General features: G+C 39.6%; 1 protein-coding gene and 1 pseudogene across 8 annotated transcripts in view; both read left to right on the top strand.

The window, feature by feature from the left end:
- Positions 1-21174, top strand: part of SH3BP5 (SH3 domain binding protein 5) — a 174672-nt gene that overhangs the window by 44377 nt on the left and 109121 nt on the right. The window lies entirely within an intron of this gene.
- On the top strand, positions 5509-8745 carry LOC148114271 (uncharacterized; annotated as a pseudogene). Its single transcript, XR_015734250.1, has one exon. The product of XR_015734250.1 is annotated as an uncharacterized LOC148114271 (transcript).

Raw genomic sequence — 21174 nt, 5'->3', positions numbered from 1 at the left:
TTCTTCATAATAAAACCCAAATTCATAACATTATATAATACTTTACCATCCCCTCACTCGATCCCCATATGCTGACCCTTTCTTTCTAATATGATCATATCCCCCTTATACTATACATTTCAAAATGACATTCTACAATAACATTATATAATAACTCCTAATTTAGCATAATAATAAGTCAAATCTTTTATGTATATTAATCTAACATTTCAAAACAACCCTCCGCTATAAAACTATACAATAAATCCTAATTTAACATTTATTCAGTTCATAATCTACCCATTTCCTTCACCCCCATCGTTATATCTCTTAACTCAGATCTTTTACATATATTCATATCTAAACATAATGTCCCTTTTCTTAAACTAAACAACCAATAAACTAACCTCACCCACTTTCCTACAAGACTACCATACTTAATAATTCTTAATATCTTTATTCTTCTGCCCACTCCACTAAAAAATATTCCCTTATGTAAATAAAATCCTCTTAAAAAGACTTTAGGCTTGTAATCCATATAATATCTTCTGTAATGTCTTTCACTGGATTATAAACTCCATCACCCATGTTAGGGTAACATCACATCCTAATTCCAACAGTATATTCGGTATCTTCAATTACCATCTGCCCCCATCAATAGCAAATATCTTCATAATAAAAAAAACAACAACAACCACCCGAGTGACTTTGTATTTGTATTCCATATAGTGTCTGTAGAGGTGTCATTTATCCAAATTATTAATTCCAACCACTGTAATAGGGTAACAACCAGATCTTCTGCGTGCCCCAATCCCATAACTCTCTTGCCTTGTAACTCAGCATAAACGTAATATATTTATCAAAGAATCCAAAAAAAGATAGTTCCAATCCATTCAGTTTAAGGCCCTTTTCACATCCCAAAAGTACTGCACTGCAGAGGTCTGTCACTCTCCTCAGGATAATATAAATCAATACTTTGCCGATTATCTTTTCATATATTCAATCATCTCTTAAATAACTGGCATTACACTGTTGTTTAGTTTAAAAGTTTTTGTTTTTGTGAGACCTGCTTCTTCTTTTCTTGACTTTTTGTGGGTTGGATCTCCATCCTGAATTCCTTTCTGTAAATTGTATATCAACTATTTGATTTTCATGCTGATCTATAACTTGATCTTGTTGGTTTTGCTTTTGTGGCTTAAATCTCCATTCTGGTTCTATAAATTGTATATCATCTGATTGATTTCCATGCTGGTTTGTGACTTGATAAGTCATTACATTAGAATCCAAAGCCACCTCTCTTGTATTAAATAGTCCAGCTGAAACCTCTGAAAGAGAATCCAAAAGCGGCTCATCTGTAAAGACCTCTATAACTTGTTGTTTCTTCATTACTTCCACGTCCTTCTGCTTTTCTTGAATTTCTATCTCTTGTTGATTTTGCTTTTTAAAGACCTTGTAGTAAAATTCTTCCGCTTTTTCAACAGTATTTAGCTGATATCTTTCTCCTTGATATCTCAATATTATACCAACTGGAACATCCCACCTGAATGAAATATTTTGTTTTTTTAGCTCAGTCACCAAAAGTCCAAATTTCTTTCTATCTTTTAACATCTTAGGCGGCAATTCTTTATATATCCAGATCTTTCTTCCATACAATTGTGGAGTAGAATTAAAGGATTTTTGCACAATATCATTTCTTATTTCTTTATCTGTGAAGTAAATCACCATATCTCTAGGCAGTTGCCTTTGCTTTGCAATCCAAGAATTTACTCTATAGGCCTTGTCAATCTTACAAGATACCTCCTCAGGATGAACCTTTAAAATCCCTGCCAGAACTTGAGCAGATATTTTTCTTAGATCATCTCTATTATTTTCCTGTAATCCTCTCATTCTGACCGCAAATTCTGTGAGCCTGTATTGCATCATTACAACTTCTTTTTCAATCCCTTGCTTTATATCTTCTGCATTGTAAGTCTCGTGACCAGCTTCCTTTTTAGATTTTACTTCTAAACTATTGTCTTGAATATTTATCAAATCATTTTCAATTCTTTGTATTTTCTTGTCCAAATTATAAATCTTATCATCAACTTCCTCAATTTTAGACTCTAATAATTTGATATTTGTATCCATCTTTATGACAACTTCTGAAAAAGCATTAGTCACTGTTACAATCTTTCGTTGCAGATTATCATACTTTAGTTGTATCATTTCTTTAATTTCCTGCCTTAATTTTTAAAGTTTCTGGTTCACAGTCTCATGATATTTTGCCATTTCCTCCTGAAGAAATTCTTTTAAATTAAAACCATTCTGCAGAGTCTGTAGGCTCAGAGCTTGTTCAGATAATTGTGGATGGGGGAGCACCCCCCCATAAGGCTTGTTTGTCAAGCCTTATTAGTTTCAACGCCATCCTGCCACACAAAAAAGCTCTTTTTTTTAAAAAAAAGAAAACTTTTCCCCAAACAAGATCAAATACAGATCTCCAAGAAAAAAGAAACTTAAAATGGATATTTTCCTTCTAGTCTAGCCGGCACTGTATATTTCACTACTATGTAGCTTATTACGGAAGGACTTTCACTTTCAGCTTTCTTCTCAAGCCTCAGCAGTCGCCATTTTATACTTATTTTTTCCGTTCAATTAGAAACACTTGTAAGATCATTAAAAATACTTGCGATTTAGGGTCCCAGGTACAAGTCTCGCTCTCTTTAACTAAACCATCTGTTATTTTATTAGTTGGACCGGTCCCGGCACCTAGCTCTGCAAAAAGGCAGAGTCCTCCCGAAGCCTGGAGCAGCGGCGAGCGAAAATAGGGAGCCCCGCTCTGCTCGTCCCCAAGAGTAAAAAAAAAACTCTGGGGACTTCGCAGAGGGCTCTACCTGCCCTCGCCTGCTCTGGCTCGCATTTCCATCAGGAAATGGAGTTTTTCGAGCCGCCTTTCAGATGTAAAGGCGGCTCTTTACAGGCAACGGGGCTGGCGGTCACGGAGGACCGTCTGGTGGCGACGGAAGCCAGACCGGAAGTCTATGTGACCCACTCCTTGATCCAGACTAGTTTCGCTGCCTTTTGGTAAGCTTCCCAATCAGGGAGTCCAAAACCGCCCATGTTTCTTTTCCCCTGCAGTATGTTATATGAGATCCTCACCTTTTGTATTTAAATTTTACCTCCATCATCAATATTCTTCCTACTGAGTCTGCATATTTCAAATTACTCTCTATTCCTTCTTTAACATACATTACTGTATGTGTACCTCTTGGAGGCACACAATATCCATTTTTTGTTTCACAGCTTTTTTAAAACTTTGATATCTTTTAGCTGGAGAGTGAAGACCATTCACATTCAATGATAAAAATTTTAGATTTTGTTCCATCTTCTGGTGGTTGTCCTGTGCTTTCTTCCTGTTACTTCTTGTCCTTTCTCTTGGCTCTTGTTCTCACTCCTTCTTCTTCTTGGATTTCTCCTCCTTCCTCTTTTTCTCCCTCTTGTTCCTCTTGTCTCTGTTTTCCTTTGGTTCTCTGTTCCAACTCCTCCCTGCTACTATTTGTTCCTTCTATACTCATCATTTGATCATGTAAATTCTGTGCTTTATTTTGTGAGTCCACTTTTATTTTTTTCCCCTGCCACGTCACCAACATTCCTTCTGGTGTTATCCATCTAAACGGTATATGCTGCTTATTTAATAGTGTGGCTAGGAACCAATATTCCTTTCTCATCTCCCTTATTCTCTTTGGGACTTGCTTCGTTATTATTTCCTTACTCCTATAAAACATGGGATCATTTTTCGTTATTTTATAAACAATATCTCTTACTTTTTGTCTCACAAATCTTACATGGACCTCCCTTGGCAATTTGTTTTGTCTGGCATAATTTGTGTGGACTCTGTAAACTTCGTCCAATTCATTTATTATTTCATCTTTATCTCTTTGGAGGGCTTCCGCAATCACTTCCGCCATTACCAGTGTTAAATCTTCCTCTCTATCTTCCACTACGTTTTGAAAGCACAAGTAAAATGCAGCCCTCTCCATTTCCAAATGTGCCACGGTATTTTCTAATTCTTTATTAATTCCCATCATTTTTTGATCCAAAGACTTGAGTCTTTCTTCTGTCTGCTCTGTTTTCTTTTCTATAGCTATTATTCGTTGGTCATTTTTTGTATAATTTTTGTATCGAGTCCATCTTTTCATCTATCTTCTGAATATCACTTTTTACTTCTCTTTTAACCTCATCCATATCCCTCCTTGTTTCTTCATGATTCTTAGTCATGCATTCCTGCATTTTAATCATAGTCTCTTGAATTGTTATGAGTGTAGCCTGCATAGTTGGCATACTTAAAGTGGGAGGTTGTTTCTCTGGTGGGAACATTCCCTCTATTGTCCTCTGTGCTGCAGGTGAGGTTGATGGTCTGATCAGTGTTGAAGTGTTTTTCTTTCCTGTTTTCAAAGTGGTTGTAGTGGTGCTAGTCATCTCTTTTAATATTTTATACTGTTCTCCCAAAATTTTATCTATTTTCTCCCAAATCACCATCCAGTTTACTATACAACTTCCTTTCCTTCCTCCTTTCTCTATCCTCTTAATATAATACAATTCTAGCTTAATTGCTTAATTGCTAAAATTCTATTAAGAAGAAAAATTCGTTAATACTTTAATAAATACTCTAATTACTAAAGTTCCTATATAATTACTAATTACTAATTAACCAATTAATTATTAAAAGGAATTAATCAACTGTTATTTACTTTAAATCATTAATAAATAATAAAAAGAAAAGATATAGAAAGGAGAGAAAAGAGAGAAAGCAAGAATAGAGAGGGAAAAAGGATAATATCACAACAATGAAAAGTTAATAAGTAATTAAGCAATTAATGGTAATTTGCTAGTAATTAATTTTACAAAATTTTCTCTATCAGTACTTAAATCTATCAATATGTAAGTAAATGTAGATATAAATAATTAAAAAAAAATATGGAGACTTCCGGTGGTACCGCAGGTGCTGACAGATGCTCCTCTCGGACCATCAGCCCCGCGATTTCGTTAAAAACGCCAAGACAGCGCAAATCTGCTGTCTGGCGGCTTGGAAACCTTCCCCTCAGGAGAAGAGAGAAAGGCGAGCAGCCAAACAAAGATAGAGCTCCCCAAAAGCCCTAGGAGTAATTTTGGGGCTTGGAGGGTGAGAGCTCCCTGGTAGTTCGACTGAGGCTTTTCTGCTTTAAGCAGAACAAGACGCCGCGACCACCCCTGCAATCAACATTTAGATTCAAAATAAGCTCAAAGCAGGCAGAACAAAAACAGGAGTCCTAGCAACTGCAAGTACTGAACTTTAACTCTGTGTCTATACTTCTTCCTTCTAAGACTTTTAAAACGAAAGCAAAAATGGCGCCTGAACTGTAACAGGGCGTGAAAGTGTAAGTTATAGTGAAAGTGATAGTTAACATCATTAGCGCTTCTAAGGCGGTTTAAAATTACTGGATTCTGCACCAAAGAAAGAAAGATTTAAAGTGAAAAGCTACAGTTTGGACTTTAAACAAACTATAATACTTAAAAAAGATTTAAAAACATTTGGATTTATTGATTTGGTTGCTGTAGGAAGTATAAATTGAAAGCTAAAAATGGCTTCTAAGCAAATAAAATCTGGCTTTAAAAGTGCTGGAGGATCGCCAGCACAACCATCAAAACTACAATCTTTGTCTACTTCAAACCCACAAATACTGACTTTAGAAGTTTTACAGGAATCTCTCCAGGAGGCTTTGAAGCAACAAACTTCTTTTTTAGAGGGGAAAATTAAGGGAGTGTCTGAAGAGATGGCAGAAATTAAAGAAGTCATAGAGATTCGGAATAAGGAAATAAGAGAAGATATAATAATGGCATTTCAGGGTCTGGCAAAACACATTGAATTGTTGGATGAAAGAGTAGAAGAAATTAATCAGTCCAATCTGAATTTGGAAAATAAAATGGATGAACTTCAGACCAAGGTGGACAGGGCAGATGATGAAGTGGTGATATTACAGTATAGAGTGATGGAATTTGCCCTGAGAGTAAAAGGTCTGAGAGAACATAATTGAGAGAACTTGAGAGAGATCTTTGCAGAGGCTTTTGCAAAGATAACTGGGGAGCAACAAGCAAATCTCTCATTGCAAATTGACAAAATATATCGTGTTAATTCCTGGTTTGCTAGACAGAATCAATTGCCAAGAGACATTGTGATTTATTTTACAACGAGGAGGACCCGAAATGAAATTTTACAAGCTTTCTATAAAAATAAACTTCAAATTGCAGGACAAAAGGTTTTAGTGTTGAAAGAAATTCCCCCCAAAATGTTGAGAAGCAGAAAGGAGTTTGCTTTCTTGGTGGATGAACTTAGAAATCAACAGATTCAGTTTAGATGGGATGTCCCAGCTGGACTGGTGGTGAATTATACGGGAGAAAGGTATCGTCTTAACACAATTTGGAAGGCAAGAGATTTTTATACTAACGTATTAAAGGCTGGATGTCCACCATCTCAGGAAATGAGGAGAAGAAAAGAAGAGCTGGCGATACAGGGACAGAAGGAAAGTAAACAGCCACAAGCTGCAGGGGAGATCTCGTTTATTGAAGAAGATTTATTGCAATTTTTTGGTACTGATCAGCCTTTGGAAGTAGTAGAAAAAAGAGAAGAACCAAAAGATCAAAGGCAGACTGGCGCTGCAGCAAAGCGAAAAGAACAAGATTTAAAGTTACAGCAATCCCAAATGAAAGCTCAAGAAGCTACAAAAATAGAAGCAGTGGGAGGAGCAAGGCCGAAGAGACAGGTGAAGGAGGATCTTCAGCTGGTGCTCGTAAAGCTTCAACGTGCCAAGAATGGTAACTAAATTTTTGACCTGGAATGTCAATGGTTTGAATTCCCCACAAAAGAAAAAGAAAATATTTCATTATTTGGAACAGTTTAAAAACGATGTAATTTGTCTACAAGAAACATATTAGAGTGACAGATCAAAAATACTTTATAAATTCAAGATTGGGGACACATTTTGTTGCATCTGCACTGGAGAAGAAAAATGGTATAGTTATATACCTAAGGACAGATTTAACAGCTAAATTAATTGAGGCAGATGCTCAAGGAAGATATATTGCAATTGAATTCCTAATAGAAGGGAAGAAAACACTTTTAATTGGAGTATATGTTCCTAACCAACCGCAAGAAAAATTTTATAAGCTTTTGCATACCAAAATAATACAATGGGATTATAAATTGTGTTTATTAATGGGTGACTGGAATGGAGTATTGAATACCCAAAAGGACAAAAAAGGATTATTTCAAAATACCCAAAATTGTGCAAGATTGCCTAAATCTTTTTTTGATATAATGGATGATATGGAGTTGAGAGATATCCGGCGAGAACGAAATGTTGAAGAAAAGGATTTTACTTTTTTTTCTGATAGACATCAATCCTTTTCTAGGATAGATTTCATATTAATTACTAATGATTTCTTTTCTAGGGTAAAGAAGACGAAGATATGTTCAAGAATTTTATCTGATCATAGTCCGGTGTGGATGGAATTAGAGCAGAAAAAGGGAGCTAGAAGGTCTTGGAGGCTAAATGAAAATTTGTTTAGATATGAAGAAAATGTGAAAGAATGTAAAAAACAGATGAAAGAATTTTTTGCTATGAATATGCATAAGGGTACGCCTGTAGAAATGGTTTGGGATGCAAGTAAAGCATATATGAGAGGAACCTTAATACATTTAAATAATAAATATAGAGGTAGACAAGAAAAGAAATGGAGGGACTTAGAAGAGAAAATAAAAAAGAAAGAGCAGGCGCTTATATTAAATCCAACAGATAAGAAAATAAAGGAAACAATAAATTTGTTGTGAGGGCAGTTTAATATGTTGATGGCAGACCAAGTGGCAACTAACTTACAATATGCTAAACATAACACTTTTTGTAATGCAAATAAACCAGATAGATGGTTAGCCTACTTGTTAAGGAAAAAACAAAAGCTACATACTATAGAAAAAATAGAATACAAAGGTAAAGAGGTATATCAACAAAATATGATTAAAAAAGCCTTTTTAGAATTCTATTCAAAGTTATATGCTAGTGAAACAATTCAAGGCAAAGATATAGACAGATATTTACAGGAGAAGAATATCCCTGTAATTATACCAGAGCAAAGGGAAGGACTGAACCAACCATTAACTTCGGAAGAAATTATCTTAGCAATTAAACAGTTAAAGGGGGGTAAAGCTCCAGGCACAGATGGACTGACAGCTGTTTATTATAAAAATTTGCAGTTAGAAATGGTAGAACCGCTTAAGGAACTATTTTGCAAGATTCAAGCCGGAGGAGATGTACACCCTTCATGGAGAACAGCTTTTATTTCATTGATTCCAAAGGAGGAATCAAGACCGTAGTCAACCTAAGAATTATAGGCCAATATTGCTTTTAAATACTGATTACAAGATTTTTGCTAAAATATTAGCAAATAGGTTAATGGTAATCATGCAACAAATGATTCATAATGACTAATCTGGATTTATAAGTGGGAGACAAATGAAAGGTAATGTAAGACAAATTGTAAACTTATTGGAATACTTGGAAAGGAACAACCAAGTCCCTACAACGCTTATTTTTTTGGATGCGGAGAAGGCATTTGATTGATTGAATTGGCAATTTTTATTGAAAATAATAGAAAAGATGCAGTTTGGAGAATACTTTACACAATCTATTAGAGCAATATATCAGAGACAAACAGCACAAATAATAATAAATGGTGGCTTAATAGAAACTTTTAAAATTGAAAAAGGAACAAGACAGGGATGCCCTTTATCACCGTTATTGTTTATTTTAACTTTGGAACCTTTATTGAATAAAATACGAGGGTCAAATAAAATAAAGGGAATTAAAATTAGACATCATGATTATAGATTAAGAGCATTTGCAGGTGACTTGGTTGTTACTTTAACTCAACCAGTACAATCAGCTACACGTTTAATGGATATAATTAGCCAATATGGACAAATGTCTGGATTTAAAATAAATAAACAAAAAACAAAGATAATAACTAAAAACATGATGGCAAAGCAAAAAGAACTAGAAAGACTAACAGGATTTGAAATAGTAAAAAGGTTAAATATCTATATGTATACGTATATGTATATGTATATGTATAGATATGTCACATATCTATACGTGAAACGTCTGAGGCAGCGCGGGAGTTCATGGCTTCCATGACGGCTATGGACCTGACCCAGTTAGTGCATAGCCCTACTCACACGGGGGGAAACACTCTGGACTTGGTTTTTATCTCTGGTCAGTGGTTGAATGATCTCGATATTGGGGATATAGTGACTGAACCCTTGTCATGGTCGGATCATTCCCTCCTTCGCCTTGACCTTCGAACCGCTACACCCCGCCGCAGGGAGGCGGAACCGATGAGGTCGTTCCGCCCCAGGCGCCTGATGGACCCTGATCGGTTCCAGACGGAGCTTGGGCTGTTTCCTGAGGCTCTGGCTCACGGCTCGACCAAAGACCTGGTGGCCGCCTGGGATAGGGCTGCCGCTGGAGCTTTGGATCGGGTCGTGCCTTTGCGGCCTCTGACCCGGCGCTGATCTCGCTTGGCTCCTTGGTTTACTGAGGAGCTGAGGGAGATGAAGCGCCAGAAAAGACGCCTGGAGAGCGGTTGGAGGGCTAGCCGGTCTGAATTTGACCAAACACTGGTAAGGTCTCATATTAAGACTTACCTTGTGGCGATAAAAGCGGCAAAATGTGACTATTTTTCCGCTCTTATTGCATCATCAGATAACCGCCCGGGCGCCCTGTTAAGGGTGACCCGCTCCCTGCTCCTTCAGGAAGCGCGGGAGGACCCCTTGGAGGGTAGAGCTGAGGACTTTGTACAGTATCTGTATGATAAAATCACTCAGATTCAGGAACATCTGGACTCTGACGGGGTAGATTCAGGGGGGAGGATGGAGGCAGGTCTTGAGAATATTATCTGGGAAGAGTTTGATTCTGTGACTCCCAAAGACGTGGACAGGATACTGAGTAGACTGAATGCTGCCACCTGTTTATTGGACCCGTGTCCCTCCTGGTTGGTGCTGGCCTCTCGGGAGGTTACACGAGGCTGGCTACAGGGAATTATAAATGCTTCTCTGAGTGAGGGTGTCTTTCCCGCCGCCTTGAAAGAGGCGGTGGTGAGACCTCTCCTCAAGAAGCCTTCCCTGGACCCGGCAATATTGGCGAACTACCGTCCAGTCTCCAACCTTCGCTTTGGTGCGAAGGTTGTTGAGAGTGTGGTAGCACGACAGCTTCCTCAGTACCTGGATGAATCGGCTTATCTGGATCCGTTCCAGATAAGCTTCAGGCCTGAGTGCAGCACGGAAACGGCATTGGTTGCATTGGTTGATGATCTCTGGAGGGTTCGGGACAGGGGTTGCTCCTCTGTCCTGGTCCTATTAGACCTCTCAGCGGCTTTTGATACCATAGACCATGGTATCATGCTGCACCGGCTGGAAGGGCTAGGGGTGGGAGGCACCGTGTTGCGGTGGTTCTCCTTCTTCCTCTCCGACCGGTCGCAGTCAGTGTTGGCAGGGGGGCAGAGGTCGACCCCGAGGCCCCTTGTATGTGGGGTGCCACAAGGGTCGGTCCTCTTGCCCCTTCTGTTCAACATTTATGTGAAGCCTCTGGGTGAGATCATCCGTGGTTTCGGGGTGAAGTACCACCAGTATGCTGATGACACTCAGCTGTACATCTCCACCCCGGACCATCCCAGTGATGCCCTTGAAGTGATGTCCCGGTGCCTGGAGGCTGTACGGATCTGGATGGGGAGGAACAGACTCAGACTCAACCCATCCAAGACCGAGTGGCTGTGGTTTCCGACATCCCGATATAGTCATCACTGACTATTGGGGGCGAGTCTTTGGCCCCCACAGAGAGGGCTCGCAACTTGGGAGTCCTCCTGGACTCACAGCTGTCTTTAGAAGAGCACTTGACGGCTGTGGCCGGGAGGGCGTTTTATCAGGTTCGCCTGATTTGCCAGTTGCGTCCCTTTCTGGATCGGGACTCGTTAAATACGGTCACTCATGCCCTCGTCACTTCCCGCCTGGACTACTGCAATGCTCTCTACATGGGGCTCCCCTTGAGGAGCACCCGGAGGCTCCAGCTGGTCCAGAATGCGGCCGCGTGGGTGGTTATGGGAGCGACGGGGCACTCCCATTGTGACCCCCCTCCTGCGCGAGCTGCACTGGCTCCCGGTGGTCTTCCGGGTGCGCTTCAAGGTTTTGGTTACCACCTTTAGAGCACTCCATGGCTTAGGACCGGGGTATCTACGAGACCGCCTTCTGCCACCAGTGGCCTCTCATCGACCAGTACGCTCCCATAGAGAAGGGCTCCTCAGGGTGCCGTCGGCCAAACAATGTCGATTGGCAGCCCCCAGGGGGAGAGCCTTCTCTGTGGGGACACCCGCCATCTGGAACGAGCTCCCCCTGGAGCTACGGAGGATCCCGGACCTGCGCGCTTTTCGCCTTGCCATCAAAACATTTCTTTTTCAGCAGGCCGGCCTGGCCTAACCTCTCTTTAAACTTTTAAACTTTTAAAAAATTTTAAATTTTAAATTTGTCTTAAGAATTTGGGGTGCTTTAAATTTCGTTTTCCGGGCCAAATTATTTAATTGTATTTTAATGCTTTTTAACATTTGTATTATATGTCTTTTATCTGGCTGTTCACCGCCCTGAGTCCTTCGGGAGTAGGGCGGTATACAAATTCAATAAATAAATATATCACAGCCTCAAATGTAAAATTATATAAAAATAATTATGAAATGTTATGGCAAAAAATACAGAAAGAGATGGAGAATTGGGGAAAACTACAATTATCTCTGGAAGAATAGCAGCAATAAAAATGAATGTTCTACCTAGGTTTCTATTTTTGTTCCAAATGATACCAATACTCAAGAAAGTAACTCAACAGAAGAAAGAATATTGAATATTGAAGGATATGATTTGTTATATGGCTGGCATGCTTATTTATTATATGATAAAAAGGTGGATAAGACCTTTAAAAGCCATATATTAAGGAATGCCTTGTTACGAGTTTGCAAAAAGTATCAATATAAGCTAAATTATAAGATACCTATATGGGCAATACCCAGACATGCGATAGAGAATATAAGTGTAGAACAAAAGCAAGAGGTGATTACTTATAAAGAGCTTCTTAAAATGGAAGAGGGGGGGGGTATTGCAGTTAAAATCTTTAAACGCATTAAAAGAAGAAAGAATAATTCAAACTTGGTTTCAGTATGGTCAGTTGCAAGCTAGATGGAAAGAAGATCAGAGAATTGGTATCATGCAGAACGAGGAAAATTTGGTAAAACAAATTAGAGACCAAGGTCAAATGCATATAAAAAGATTATACAATGTATTGATAGAAATAGATTCAGAAACGGAATTAGTTAAGGATTGTATGATAAAATGGGCACAAAATATTCAGGAACCAATAATGATAGAAACTTGGGAAAAAATATGGGTTAGAAATGTAAAATTTATGCAAGCACAAAATTTAAGAGAAAATTTTTATAAAATGTTCTATAGATGGCATTTAGATCCTAAAAAGTTGGCTTGTATGTATCTGAATTTACAATCTAAGTGTTGGAGATGTGATTGTGATGATGCCACTTATTATCATATATGGTGGACTTGTAAAAAAGTTAAAGCATTTTGGATTAAAATATGGTGGATTATCCAAAATATTCTTAAAAAGAAGATAAAGTTTATTCCACAATTGTTTTTGTTGGGTATAATTACAGATTGTACGGTTATAGAGACTAAATTGATTTTAAATTTAATAACTGCAGCTAGACTTTTGGTGGCGCAATATTGGAAGAAGGAAGATTTGCCTACTATTGAAGAATGGACATTAAAAGTAGCGAATCTGGCAGAAATGGCGAAGATTTCAGCATATTTGAAAGATCACTCACAAGAAAGATATATATTGGAATAGAGAAGATGGATTGATTATATTCAAAACAAATATCGGACTAAAAAGTATCAAATAGCTTATGAATGAATAGAAAAATTAAGAGTATTTATGTTTAGTTAGTAAAAGGGGAGTTAAAGTGTGAAGGAGGGGATAGGAATCCTTAGTTTATTAGCTTAGTTTAGCATATGATTGTTAATTGTTATACCCTGTATTTTGTTCTGGGAAGTCCGGGGGGTGGGTGGGTGGGTGGGGGTAAGGAAGGGGTGGGGATGGGGAAATACTTGTAAAAAAAATTTTGTTTTTCTTTTCTTTCTGTAAAACTCTTTAATTAATATATATATATATATATATATATATATATATATATATATATATATATATATATATACACATATATGGATATATATAAATAAATAATAATAATTTACTACTAATTAGATATACAGTCAGGTCCAGAAATATTAGGACATCAACACAATTCTAACATCTTTGGCTCTATACACCACCATAATGGAGTTGGAATGAAACAAACACAATGTTCCTTAACTGCAGACTTGTTAAGGGACCAAAGGTAATGGGACAATTGGCTTTTCAGCTGTTCCATGGCCAGGTGTGTGATATTCCCTTATTACTCCAATTACAATGTGCAGATAAAAGGCCCAGAGTTCATTTCAAGTGTGCTATTTGCATTTGAAATCTGTTGCTGTCAACTCTCAAGATGAGATCCAAAGAGCTGTCACTATCAGTGAAGCAAGCCATCATTAGGCTGAAGAAACAAAACAAACCCATCAGAGAGATAGCAAGAACATTAGGCGTGCCAAAACAACTGTTTGGAACATTCTCAAAAAGAAGGAACGCATCGGGGAGCTCAGCAACACCAAAAGACCTGGGAGACCACGGAAAACAAGTGTGGTGGATGACCAAAGAATTCTTTCCCTGGTGAAGAAAACACCCTTCACAACAGTTAGCCAGATCAAGAACACTCTCCAGGAGGTAGGTGTATGTGCGTCAAAGTCAACAATCAAGAGAAGACTTCACCAGAGTGAATAGAGAGGGTTCACCACAAGATGTAAACCATTGGTGAGCCTCAAAAACAGGAAGGCCAGATTAGAGTTTGCCAAACAACATCTAACAAAGCCTTCACAGTTCTGGAACAAGATCCTATGGACAGATGAGACCAAGATCAACTTGTACCAGAGTGATGGGAAGAGAAGAGTATGGAGAAGGAAAGGAACTGCTCATGATCCTAAGCATACCACCTCATCAGTGAAGCATGGTGGTGGTAGCGTCATGGCATGGGCATGTATGGCTGCCAATGGAACTGGTTCTCTTGTATTTATTGATGATGTGACTGCTGACAAAAGCAGCAGGATGAATTCTGAAGTGTTTCGGGCAATATTATCTGCTCACATTCAGCCAAATGCTGCAGAACTCATTGGACGGCGCTTCACAGTGCAGATGGACAATGACCCAAAGCATACTGCAAAAGCAACCAAAGAGTTTTTGAAGGGACAGAAGTGGAATGTTATGCAATGGCCAAGTCAATCACCTGACCTGAATCCCATTGAGCATGCATTTCACTTGCTGAAGACAAAACTGAAGGGAAAATGCCCCAAGAACAAGCAGGAACTAAAGACAGTTGCAGTAGAGGCCTGGCAGAGCATCATCAGGGATGAAACCCAGCGTCTGGTGATGTCTATGCGTTCCAGACTTCAGGCTGTGATTGACTGCAAAGGATTTGCAACCAAGTATTAAAAAGGGAAAGTTTGATTTATGATTATTATTCTGCCCCATTACCTTTGGTCCCTTAACAAGTGGGAGGCACATATGCAAACTGCTGTAAGTCCTACACTGTTCACCTGAGTTGGATGTACATACCCTCAAAGCTGACAGCCTGCAGTTAAAGCACATTGTATTTGTTTCATTCCAACTCCATTGTGGTGGTGTATAGAGTCAAAGATGTTAGAATTGTGTCAATGTCACAATATTTCTGGACCTGACTGTAAATACCAAGGTACAAAGATTCGTCTAACAATAAATCAATATATCAGCAAGTTAGTTATATAGCCAAAAGTTCACTATGTTTCCAAATTTTGTGTGTTTTAAAAAGTCAGATGGATTTCAAATATAATCTTCCTTTCTTTCACACTTCCAACTTCCAGTCAAAAAAAAAAAAAGTAATTCAATATGGCGAACTAAAAATGTGGCTATTTTGCCTGGCCGGCCTGGACTGATGGGGGTTTTTAAAATGGATTTTAATTGATTTTAGGGATTTTATGTGTAACTTAACCCAGAGTTTTTGTTTTATTTTTCTGTTTTATTGTTGTGAGCCGCCCTGAATCCTCTCGGACAAAGGGCAGCATATAAGTCTAAATAAATAAATAAATAAATGGCAATCTCTAATCAGCTCTGTCACTCATATGCGTCTTATACTTTTTGCCAATCCACCTTTCTCTTTCGGTTAGGGCAGCTAAAATGGGGATAGAAATAGAACCTTGTGAATAGTTCACTTCTCTTTCCCAGCTTCCTGGAACACCCGCTTTCCACGATCTATATTTCACTCCTCTGGTGTTTTTCTGCTGGTCTAAAGTTCGCCCTTCTCACTTTTACTCTCCTCGTTGTTTGCCGCTTGTTCACACTCTGAGTCTTTCTTTTCAGCCTGCTGCCTCTCCGAAATCCAAATTATTCTTCTCCTCCAATTATCCGACAAAAATGGTTTTTAAAGCGTTCGTATTTCTGCTCTCATCGCCGATTCTCGCACTGTACTCATTCTTTGCTTCCCATTCTTGATCGGGGCGTCAAACCTTTGAGTCAGCCATTCCGACTGTCTTCTTCAACGCTTGGATTAAGGGTCCTTCTTGGTGTGGCGGGAGACTGCACCTCTCCACGCCTCCTCCAAAGACTCCCCTCTTTTTTACCGGTCCCACCAGGACCGATCCTCGCCCTTAAAGGGCACCAAAACGTTAGAAAATCAGCACTGGGAAAGGAGCGATTTTTCCCGTGCTGCTTTGGCTCCACGTCACCGCCGGAAGTCGAAATGTTTTTTTCTTGGTAGTTCCTTGAATAGGTTGTTGTTTACTGCTTGTTTGTTTGTCTGAGTTGATAATTCTTTGAGTGAAGCATTGTTTACTGCTTCATGATTGGTCTGGTATTAACCCTGATATAAATCCCTGCTTATCTGGATGATGATTGCTAATGAGGTGACATTCTGATGTTTTTGTTTCCTTTTTAGATTTTTCATTTTCTTCTGAATGATGTGTAAATGTGTAATTCTTTGTGCCTATTTTTATAGCTGATTTGTCTGACCACCAAGCTTCTAGGAATACCTTAATATTTTTGGACTTAGCTTGGCCAAGGATGCTCACGATTTGCCAGTTTAAATTATGGGTAAGTCTGTGAAACTAAGGAGTTTTCATCATGACTTCAGATTGCTGGGCTGAGATTGCCAGAATGAGGTAATTCCCAAACATAGAGGAGTTGGAACTATAAAAACCATTTTTTCCAGTAAAAAAATAGAAGCCATGGTAAAAGAGAATTTTGAAAGTCGCTTGTCAACTTCTCTGGAAAATGGTAGATTGAAAACATTCACCATAGGAGTTTTAGTTGAAACTTCTGGAGTCATATATCAAATATAAGGTAATTGTATTTAAGATTGCCTTCTGCCAATACGATCTTCCCAGGGTGTGTTGGATTAAAAGATCTATATTTGTCTGCCAGCCTGACAAATGTAACAATGTAAATTTGGTTAAAATTTTGTTAACTTTGTAAAAATTTTATTTAAAAAAAATCTGTGTATTTTGTTAGACTAAAGACTACAATTGCTGCTCCAGTGGAAAGACTAAATGGAATCAGGACAATTATACAGGGGAAGGAATTATAATTATTTCCTTTGCATATAACATCCTCCCCCCTCAAAAAAGAGGTGATTAACGCCAGAAAGGAAACACTTTTTGGCTATGTTCCCTGCTGGGACCTAGCTTTTAGGTACTTTCAGGCAGAAAGATAATTTCCTGTCCTCCTTGTTTTTCTACTTCAACTTTTTAAAACTTTAAAGTTCAACTTAAATATTTTATATTGATTATGCACAATTAATGTTATGTGTAATTTAACTTTCAAGTTCCTTATAAGTACTTGTTGGAAACATACTTCTGATTATAACTCTTAGGGCATGAAAATATGCCTTCTAATTTTCCATAATACTACACAATAATCTTGTCAGAAATTTCTGGGCATCTTTTCTTTTTAAGTGCAGGAGACCCAAACTTTTTATGAGAGGGAAGAAGATTGAAATTGTAGAGATGTTATTAAAATACATTAAACAGAACCATCTGACCTGGGTAATGAGTGAAAAGGATTCTGTGATCCTTGTCATGTTGATGTGGACAATATCTAAGAGATATTTATAAATCCAGTAGACCTGTAAGAGTTCTTATGCTATAGAGTGGAGAGATGCTTTTTTGTAGGCAAGATATTCCTTACTCTAACATTAAGAATGGGGTTATCTGAAGCTGAGGTTATCTTACTTGGGCAAGATACTCTGATAAATGCATTGGATAAAATGAAATGGTAGATATTGTTTTAGGCATTTAGGATTTTGAAAAAAACTCAGTTGTTAATTTGTGTGAACACACGGGTTGGAGAGCTCACAGTTTGGAATAGAGTGCTCTTGCCAACATTTGTGTCAAATATTTAATGATATATTGAGGCTGAGCTATGACCCATATTTATATAGTCTGTTGCTCTCCTTGGGAGCTTGACTTGAACATTGCTTGTAAAGGATGACCTCTGAGAACAAAGACACATCTAGTAAATTTTGTGGGAGAAAATTGTAGTATGAGCTTGTGTATTATGTATCAAATATTTTCCATTTAAACTTTCATGAACCTCTTCAGATTTCTATTCTGGCATTCCTTTTGTATACAAGTTACTGTATATTCCTTGTTCATACTATTAAAGGCTGAAAAGAAACAATTCTGCTTTAGAAAAGCATCCCTGTCTTTTAGATAAACCGTTTGTGACAAACTGTTAATGTAGCAAGGTTCACTACTGATTTTTCTTGACCTGTATCTGTGAACTTGTAGTTTTATACTATCTTTATATTAGACTATGAAATAATAAATATTTGTCAGAGTATGTTCATAGATTGGAATAGACATAGCAACAGGTCAGCCAATAGGGACTGTTTGGAAACTGAAACATAGTATTTGTATGGGACCATAAGAGACAGTTTGGAGTCTGGGTGTGGCTTAGACTTGCTGAACTGTATATAAGAGTTGGTTTGGCCTCTGTACAATATATACTCTCTGTATCTCTGCTCAGTAATGACTTGTTCCTATGAATATTGCTTCTGCGTTCCTGATTTTGTATGCTGATTTCTGCTGTATAGTATTGTATATAAAGAAGTTTCTTATATGTAAATTGAATCCTGCTGAATTGTCTGATTGTGTGTGCTGCAACAAACTCTGTGGGTTATGGGCCCAGAGCACACCAGACATAGTAAGACTGAACTGTAATCAAGCTGAAGGACTGCCTGTGTTATAGTAAAAGAGTAGGCAGAGAAAGATTGCAGGATGGCTGTTGAATTCTGGGAGAACTCTCTGCCTCGTTTGAGACAGAAGAATTATATTATTTGGGCTGCAAAATTGGAATGTTTCCTGAAGGCTAAGGAGCTCTGGGATATTGTTGTTAATCCACCCCAGGCACCATTAGTAGCAGCTGACCAGAGGCAGCATGATAAGGCACTGGCCTACATAATCTTGAGTTTAGAAGGTGAACAATTTTTGAATGTAGCTGACTTAAAGGCTGCAAATGAGGTTTGGCTGAAATTGAGAAGTGTGCATGTGACTGCATCAGCATGCAATATTGTGCAATTATTGAGAAAGTTGTACAGAGCCAGGCTGCAGCCACAAGCGAATGTGGAGCAGCATTTATTGCACATGCAGACTTTATTCATTGAGCTGGAACAGCATGGGATGCAGATTCCTGAATCTCAAAAGGTGCTGTTGGTGTTAAACAGTCTTGATGAAATGTGGGACATTGTTTCAGCAGTATTTGAATGCAAACCAGAGCAAGAGCCGCCTTGAAAGAGGCGGTGGTGAGGCCCCTCCTGAAGAAGCCCTCTCTGGATCTGGCTGTTTTGGCTAATTATCGTCCAGTCTCCAACCTTCGTTTTATTGTGAAGGTTGTTGAGAGTGTGATGGCGCGGCAGCTTCCACAGTACCTGGATGAAGCTGTCTATCTAGATCCACTCCAGTCCGGTTTCAGGCCTGGGCACAGCATGGAAACGGCATTGGTCGCATTGGTGGATGATCTCTGGAGGGCTCGGGATAGGGGTTGCTCCTCTATCCTGGTCCTGTTAGATCTCTCAGCGGCTTTTGATACCATCGACCATGGTATGTTGCACCAGTTGGAGGGGTTGGGAGTGGGGGGCACCGTTTTGCGATGGTTCTCCTCCCACCTCTCTGACCGGTCGCAATCTGTGTTGGCAGGAGGGCAGAGGTCGACCCTGAGGCGCCTTGTCTGTGGAGTGCCGCAAAGGTCGGTCCTCTCGCCCCTCCTGTTCAATATTTATGTGAAGCCGCTGGGTGAGATCATCCGTGGCTTTGGGGTGGAGTTCCATCAGTACGCTGATGACACTCAGCTGTACATCTCCACCCCAGGCCACCCCAACAATGCCCTTGAAGTGATGTCCCGGTGCCTGGAGGCCATGCAGGCCTGGATGGGGAGAAACAGGCTCCGACTCAACCCTTCCAAGACGGAGTGGCTGTGGCTTCCGACGTCCCGATATAGCCAGCTGGTGCAATCGCTGGTTATTGGGGGCGAATCATTGGCCCCCACGGAAAGGGCTCGCAACTTGGGCGTCCTCCTAGATACACGGCTGTCTTTAGAAGAGCATATGACGGCCGTGGCCAGGGGGGCTTTTTATCAGGTTCGCCTGATACGCCAGTTGCGTCCCTTTCTAGATCGGGACTCCTTACGCACGGTCACTCAAGCACTCGTCACTTCCCGTCTGGACTACTGCAATGCTCTCTACATGGGGCTCCCCTTGGGGTGCACCCGGAGGCTCCAGTTGGTCCAGAATGCGGCCGCACGGGATTATGGGAGCGATGGAGCGCTCCCATGTGATACCTCTCCTGTGCGAGCTGCACTGGCTTCCTGTGGTCTTCAGGGTGCGCTTCAAGGTGTTGGTGACCACTTTTAAAGCGCTCCATGGCTTAGGGCCGGGGTATTTACGAGACCGCCTTCTGCCGCCAATAGCCTCCCACCAGCCAGTAGGCTCCCACAGAGAGGGACTCCTCAGGGTGCCGTCAGCCAGACGATGTCGGCTGGCGACCCCCAGGGGGAGAGCCTTCTCTGTGGCGGCACCTGCCCTCTGGAATGACCTACCCCCAGAGATACACACGATACCAGACCTCCAGACTTTTCGTCAGGCCCTGAAAACACATCTTTTTCACCTAGCAGAGCTGGCTTGATCCCATCCCTTCAATTTTAATTTGTAATTGGTTTTAACCCGTGTTGTTTTAAATGGATAGCCAAAATTATTTAATGTTTTTTAAATTGCTTTTAAATTTTATATGTTATGTTTTACCATGGCTGTTCACCGCCCTGAGTCCTGTTGGAGAAGGGCGGTATACAAATAAAATAAAATAAATAAATAAATAAATAAGAGTTGTGTTTGGAGGCCCTCAAAGCCTGTTTAATTTCTGAGGAGATGCCATTTTAGAAAAAGCCACGAGGAGAAATTCTTGAGGTAGGGGCCCAAGGAGCAGAGAGAGAAAAACATCAGACAAGATGTCTGCAGACACTGGAATACAACTCAGCAACACAGGTGGTGCTTCATCTGTGCTGATAAGACTCATTTGAAGAAAGACTGTTTGCAAAGAAAAGGGACAACAGATGGACAGACTGCTGTTGCAAAAGTTGGCTATTGTAATAGCAGGGACAAATGATTAATAGATAGTAGGGCTAATCAAATAATTGTTAATAATTCAAAATTGTTTTTCAGCATGGATCCGGCTGGAAGAGATGCAGTAACCATGGCAAATGGCCAGAAGGCTAAAGTTATTGGAAAAGGCAGTGTCCTGGTTCCAAGTTTGAAGCAAAGGTTTAATGATATATTATGTGTGCCTGAAATGGAGCATAATTTTCTGAGTGTCTCTAGCTTAGACAAGCATGCATTTGAGACCACATTTGTAAATGGGAGGTGTCTCATAAAGAGAAATGGAAATGTATGTGCATAGGGCATAAAGCA

Source organism: Pantherophis guttatus, chromosome 4 (genome assembly GCF_059756535.1).
Source record: "Pantherophis guttatus breed Tessera chromosome 4, ASM5975653v1, whole genome shotgun sequence".
In the NCBI taxonomy this organism is placed as follows: Eukaryota; Metazoa; Chordata; class Lepidosauria; order Squamata; family Colubridae; genus Pantherophis; species Pantherophis guttatus.
Note: the sequence above shows the minus strand (reverse complement) of the source record. Positions and strands in the feature narration are given on the sequence as shown.